General features: G+C 44.8%; 1 long non-coding RNA gene across 1 annotated transcript; it reads right to left on the minus strand.

Annotated features, from left to right (window-relative positions):
- Positions 1 to 850: 850 nt before the first annotated feature.
- LOC119490469 lies at positions 851 to 1,351 on the minus strand. Its single transcript, XR_005207416.1, has 2 exons — positions 1,308 to 1,351; positions 851 to 1,129 (listed from the first exon to the last, which is right to left on the minus strand). It is a non-coding gene; the product is annotated as an uncharacterized LOC119490469 (long non-coding RNA).
- Positions 1,352 to 7,420: the final 6,069 nt, after the last annotated feature.

A 7,420-nucleotide genomic window follows, 5' to 3' on the forward strand; every position in this document is an offset into this window, starting at 1 on the left:
GCCTGGGTCGCTGCCAGCCAGCCGGGTAGTCACGCTCAGAGACCGCTAGGAGCTGGCTGGAGCTCACTCAAGAGACTAGTCCCGTAGACAAGAGGCTTTTATTTCCTTGCTGACGGATTGTTTGTTTACATTATAAAGTAACAGGAACCTGGAACCACTGTTTAGGTGCTGGAACTGAAAAAGCAGTTTGAGTAAATGTTGTGGATGAATGTTTTATATTTCCCGTCTCCCCTCGTTGATGATCCTGTTTGTCTCACTTCACTATGAGCTGTTTGAATAAATACTTTACACCTGCCGTATCTTATAAAGTAAACTAACAGAACAGAAACAGCCTGTGTGTTTTGTGGTTGATGTAGACAGTGGTTGATAATCGTGTGTGCTGGATTCAGCAGTGTATTTTATAGTGCTTCAGATTGTTTTTGTTTGCTGCCGTGGTGAGCTCGTAGTGTTAAGTTGAATAGTTCATGATTGTTTTTTCCCTGCATATCTGAGCAGTAGCTTTAATTTGACTGTTTTATTATTGGTTGCAGCCATAATTCTTTAGTTGTGTGCTTACCTCCCGTTTTCGGTTAGAGAGTAGTTTGTACATCCCCACATCGTCACACCCCCACGTGGGGCCCAAAGGCTGTTGGCAGACGGCCAGCAGCGTCCCAAGTAAAGCAGAATCAGAAGAAAAGAGAAAATCCAGGCAGAGGGCTGCAGGGTCTCTGCAGAAACACACACCACCACACACTGCTAGTAGGTCATCAGTCATGATGGAGAGGGATTATTTTTGTATTAGTCTATACATTGTTTTTAGTTCATTCTTGCATATTATACATACATATAACCCCAATTTTTTGCATTATGCATTTAGATGTTAGATGATAGTATTTTGTTGATTTACATAATAAAATATACACAGTTGCTGTGTGTGTGTGTGTGTGTGCATGTGTGTGTGTGTGTGTGTGTGTGTGTGTGTGATGGCGTGGCGTTACCCTACCATATATGATGGCTTTGTGCAGGGCGTAGGTGTAGACCTTGTCATCATCATAAGTTACAAACACTCCTCTGTCAGCAGGCCAGTTGTCCCACAGCACTCCGGTGATGGTGGGAGAGAAGTTGGGAGCTCAGAGCAGGAGTCTGTAGCCTGGATTGGACACACACAAACGCACACACACATTTAGACTCTTGTTAATCCAAATCTGTTATTTGATCACTTTGTAATCTCTGGTTTTGAGTGCCATATAAATAAACTTTATTATTCATCATTATCCTTATTTTATTACTTTCTTACCTCTATAAAATATGAATGCAACCCGTCTTACCATATTTCATCACTGGGTATTTGATTAGCTGCTTCTATTAGAGTGCAAAGAACCACGGAGTACACTGTACTATATGTTTATCTGTATACGTGCATAGATGTGTCAAGTAACCATAACCATGCACTGATATTTGCAGGGGAGAGCAGGAAGCCGCAGTTCTTGTCGTCGATGAAAACCAGCCGTGCACCGTTTAGGTCTGGGAACACTTTCCTCACACCAACCGTGTGGCTGTAGCTGCTCACAGTCTCCGAGTCCTCCAACAAGACACACACCACATTACCTGACTGAGATACAGACAGACAGAGAGATGATAACATCCATTAGAAAAAGAGAGGCAGGGATAAAGGGAGGGGAAGATAATGAAAAGAGAACATATGGAGTCAGGCTTCCGATCATTATTTGTGGAGGAGCTTCATTGTAAACTTGCTTTACGAGAAACATGCTTACATTCACACAGCTACCGAGGAAACATGTTACTTAAGCTAAATAGTGTCCTCCTGTTATGTCCTACTAAACAAAATGTAGTTGGCTGACTGAGGTGAGGATGTGCTGAGCCTTACATCAGTGCCGTAGTAGAGGAAGTCGGCGGTGAGTGCGTGGCAAAGGAGCCGACATTGTCTGTCATCGTCTGGAAACAACTTCATCTGCTTATTCTCATACTGGTCTTTGCCTTCTATCCAAACATACACACACAGACCTGTAGTATATTCACGCTAAAAAAAACAACAATAAATGATGAAGCCTGCTCAATAATCAATCAATTGGTCAATAAAAAGAGAAACAAAGCCCTGACTCACTTTTCCTTCAAACAGCGCTGCTGCGTAGTCTGGGTTAAGGAACATGCTGGCAATCGTCCCCAAATACTCAATGTCCTTCAGCTTATTAAAACCTGACTGACAAACAAAGCAATACTTTACATGATTAAGTAAGGGATAATGTACAGCGAGCCAGTCATTGTCAGGGTTTATTTCACAACAATGACCCCGTAGCTGTACATTATGCTGCTTACTATATGGCTACTTACTTAAGAAGTCAATAATTTGACAAAACACAGTCCGCCAGAGTCTAACATCAACTGTGCCCATAGTAACAGGCTGTTATACATGGCAACTGTCTGAAACAACAGACCGTAGAACGCTGTGATTGACCAATCAGAATTGAGTATTCAACAAAGCCGTTTAATAACAAATATTAACGGACAACATAACATGGTGTTTGTTGCATACTATGCACTACATACTCAATATGTGTACTATCGTTCAACATACTTTTGTGTGTATAAACAGTAGTATAGTATCTTTTCGGACACACTCAGCTGTAATTTACGTCGTCACTTTCTGAGAGCGTCCTTGCCGGTTGGAGACGTGTAACCATGGTAACCCGGGCCAACCTCATGTGACTAAGACAACGGTTTGTGAGAATCAAAGTCTGAATTAATTTAAAATATATATTATGTCTAGTAAAGTGAAATCTTATACTTGCAGTTAAATTGAAGCGTTATCGATGTTAGCTGTCCACCAAGGTTCGTTATGAACGTTGTCATTACTGCTGCATTGCATTGTGGGACATTTATGGTGCTGTAGTGTCCAGCGCAAGACCCCAAGAAGAGCGCCGGTTGTTGATGCCAACTTTCATAATGGCCAAACGGGGGTAATACAACTTCCGTGTCCGTCACGTGATGCCATTGGGCCCAGAAAGACCTTTTCCCATAGCTTTACATCGGGAAAGAGACGTCTGTATATCAGCGGATCTTTTTTTTCTTCAAGTAAATGAACTACCCAGTATGAACACTTGAATAGCCATTATTTAAAGGGACTATTTGTAAGAATCAGAAATGTCTTGTTGACAGCAACACCTGTGGCCGTTAAGTCAACAAAGGTCTGCGTCCTGTTGCTCGCGCTTGTGCTCGCTCTACGTAGACATGAACGAGCATCGATCAACACAGTGAGGCGACACACGCCAGCTAAAAGCACAATATCACTCTATATTTCAGCTGCTTGGCAGTAATGTTAGCTGACCAGACGAAGGTCTCTCCATGAATCAATGCTGATCCTAGAGTTGGCTTTTCCTGCCTCAGCCTCCCGACCGCGGCCGGAGGGAACGGGAGACACCGGAGTTTTGGTCGGAGATGGTAACGTTTCTCGCTGAGGAGCCCTGTCACTGTACATTCACTAGATATTCTCAGAGCTAAACTAACTCTTCTGCAGTGTGGAGTGTGCGCACATGCACGTGAGAGCTGGAGAGCGAGAGAGAGAACGAGCGCGGTGTGTGAGTAAAGACAGGCAGAGGAGCAGAGGAGCAGAGTACAGCAGAGACTCCGGCCCTGGAGACCAAAGCTAAGGTCTCCCCCGCGTCCTCCGACCGCGGCCAACACTGTTTAACAGATGGGCTTCACTAGATACAACCAAGAGATTTTGGTGCTTCACTGTAGTTTGTGTTGGAGTCTGAGTCTGAACAGCGTAGACACACGCAAGCGCGCATGGGACACTGACACGGATTGATTTATATGTGTAAGAAGTTACAAACAGTCCCTTTACATTATTAGGTCCTAAAAGTGTAAAATGCACTAATAGCCGAATCCAGAGTTATTTCCCTTCCTCCGTTCATGTGAATGAGCCCCAGACCGAGGCTGGAGCGAGGGCTGAGAGGAGGAGTTAAAGGAAGATCGGCGATGATCCGGGTACTTTTTCTCTCGACAGTTGAGCCATTTTGGCTTCATGCGCCACCGAGTAACTCTCATAGGAATGAACGGGAGCCTGCCTCCAACGCTGTATCCAGTTCTCTTTATACATCCATGGTCCAGCGTTGCATACTGTAACATTTTACCGGAATTAGTTTGCAATTCACATACTATTGGTTTCATACTGAGGTTTCGGAGCGTCCCTTTCTGTGTGGAGACCGCCGACAGCTGGCCGTCATCTGTCCAGTTCAGCTGGTCCAGACCTGGAGGAGGAGAGTGAGAGGCAGATGAGGGAGAAGTGGGTGGTGCGCTCAAGATGGCCCTTTGATAGTAGTATCTTTGAGCTCAGACAACTCGTGGATCTTTATGCTGCAGCAAGAAACACAGGGCTTTTTTTACTTTCACAAAAAAACAAGATTGGCTATGCTGTTTCTTTTGAAGGCCTGTGTGTCCTGTAGTCCCCGCAGGAGGCAGCCTTGTTAACGCTGGTGAAATGGCCACACTGTTGAGGCTATCTTTATGGTTGTGAGCCTGATAGAGCTCATGCCCAATCTCCCTGATGTGAGTGGAAATAACCACAAAGTACCCATGGGAGAAGCCAATCAGTATATACCCACCCATTACCGTACCTTGAAGAGAGGAATAGAACTAACTTCAGTACAAATACCTAACTGCCATGATTCAGTACCAGTGTTTCATCAGTGTGTGATCTTGTGCAGTACCAGCGGTAGAACATGATGTTTCCATAGTGGCGCTGGAAGGTCAACTCTATCCAGTTTTCAAGGTCGTTGATATTGAAGAGCATCAGTATCTTCTTGCCAACAGACAAGCTCACCTGAAGTTTAAATACTTGCAGGACGGTAAACATATGCCATGAAGTTAAACAATAACATCATTATTATAAACTTTAAAGGTCCCATATTGTAAAAAGTGAGATTTCCATGTCTTTTCTTTATTAAAAAGCAGGTTTAAGTGCTATGTAAATACTCTGACAGTATCAAAATGCTCAATCCACAGAGAAATATACACAGCACGTATTCAGAAACTGTGCCTTTAACCATGCTGTCAGGATTTATGTAACTTTGTGATGTCATAACTGTAAAATATTTAGACCACTTCCCAGTAATTTTACCATTGTCCCAGTTCTTTTCTGGTTGCCGTGTAAGTGTTGCATCCGAAATTCCAGAACTAGCATGCTATTTAGTACGTTAAAACAGTATGTGAGATTTTTTAGTATGTCCGAAACCTTAGTGTGAAACCAATAGTATGCAAACGCTGGACTCTATGGCGGCATAAATATCCCACAATGCAATGATGTAATGGCGACAAGTTCATAACACACGTTGACGGACAGCTCTGTAACGTCAATAAAATTAATTAAATTTCAATTAAACTGTAAGTATAAGATTTCAATTTGCTAAGCGTAATATATTTTTTAAAAATTAGTTCAGACTTTATGGTTCTCACAAATCATTGTTTGGTCACATGAGGTTGGCACTGGTTACCATGGTTACCATGGTTGCACGTCTCCAACCAGCAAGGAGGCTCTCAGGAAGTGACGACGTAAATTACCAGTGGTTCCTCAGTACTTATCTGACCTCCTCCACCCTTACACACAGCCCCGGAACCTGAGATCCTCAGGCACGGGTCAGCTCTCCGTCCCTCACACAAAAATGCAAACTTTTGGGGACAGACACTTTCAGTTTGACAGCCCCCACCCTCTGGAACTCTCTCCCCATAGAGGTCCGCAATGCACCATCTCTGGACATCTCTACACATAATGGGTATGTAGTGCATAGTATGTGATTTGGGACGCAGCATTGACCCTAGCTGTTGCCTACCAACGCAATTCCGTTGAAATACGCTAAAACGAAGGGTTGGGGGACAGTATGAGGAAAATAAAGTGTTTTTGAACATTACAGCATGTAAACATGTTCTAGTAGAAAGTATGACTCTGACAATGAGCATGATATGGGACCTTTTGAATTTGTGTCAAATTTCAGAATCAGAATCAGAATCAGAAAGGTGTTTATTGCCAGGTGTAAGAGGTATACACTAGGAATTTTCTTTGGCTTTGTTGGTGCAGTCAAACAGTATAATAACAAAAGAATAGATAAAAACGTAGAATAAAATAAGAATAAAATGTACAATTTACAAAATAAGCTATAAACAAAAATAAACATGATGTAAACAGATAGTGCAAATATTGAGAGAGGGGGAGAGTCAGTGTCGGCAGGGGGGGGGGAGGGGCAGTAGTGTGTATGTGAGGGAGACAGTCACAGGGGGGCGGATGGGCTGTTGGAGAGCCCCACTGCCATGGGGAAAAAACTGTTTTTGTGGCGTGAGGTTTTGGTCCTGATGGACCTTAACCTCCTGCCAGATGGTAGAGTCTGAAAGAGATGGTGTCCGGGATGGGAGGGGTCGGCCACAATCTTCCCTGCCCTCCTTAAGGTCCTGGAGGTGTACAGCTCCTGGAGGGAGGGAAGGTTGCAGCCGATCGCCTTCTCTGCAGCATGGATGACCCGCTGCAGCCTGGCCTTGTCTCTGGCGGTGGCAGCGGCGAACCAGACGGTGATGGAGGAGGTGAGGATGGACTCGATGATGGCCGAGTAAAAGTGCACCATCATGGTCTGTGGCAGGTTGAATTTCTTCAACTGCCTCAGGAAGTACATCCTCTGCTGGGCCTTACTGGTGAGGTCCTGGGCGATGGTCGTGCCCAGGAAACGGAACGACTCCACCGTATTGACTGGGGAGCCGCGCAGGATGAGGGGGGGGAGCAGGGCTGAGTTTCTCCTGAAGTCCACTGCCATCTCCACTGTCTTCAGAGTGTTCAGCTCCATGTGGTTCTGGCTGCACCAGGATGCCAGATGGTCAACCTCTGTAAGCAGACTCATCACCCTCGGAGATGAGGCCGATGAGGGTGGTGTCGTCTGCAAACTTAAGGAGCTTGACAGATTGGTGTCTGGAGGTGCAGCCGTTGGTGTACAGGGAGAAGAGCAGTGGGGAGAGAACGCAGCCTTGGGGGGCACCGGTGCTGATGGTCTGGGTATCGGAGACTTGCTTCCCCAGCCTTACGTGCTGACTCCTATCAGTTAGAAAGTCTGTGATCCACCTGCAGGTGGAGTCAGGCACGCTCAGTAGGGAAAGCTTGTCCTGTAGCAGAGCTGGGCTGATGGTATTGAATGCAGAGCTGAAGTCCACAAACAGGATCCTGGCATAGGAGCCAGGGGAGTGAAACAAATGATAGCAGGAAGTATTGGGAGCGATTAATAATAATTTTACAGCTACAGTTGTCTACATAAAAATGACAGTTGCTCTGTTTGAGTGATATAGTCTGGAATTATGAATGTGCTGACACTGGCATTGGATTTCCAGAGAATTAAGCCAACACTATCTTCTCCCTCTTTGGTAATATGGTGCATGATTGCCATAC

The sequence above is a fragment of the Sebastes umbrosus genome, chromosome 6 (assembly GCF_015220745.1).
Source record: "Sebastes umbrosus isolate fSebUmb1 chromosome 6, fSebUmb1.pri, whole genome shotgun sequence".
NCBI lineage: Eukaryota > Metazoa > Chordata > Actinopteri > Perciformes > Sebastidae > Sebastes > Sebastes umbrosus.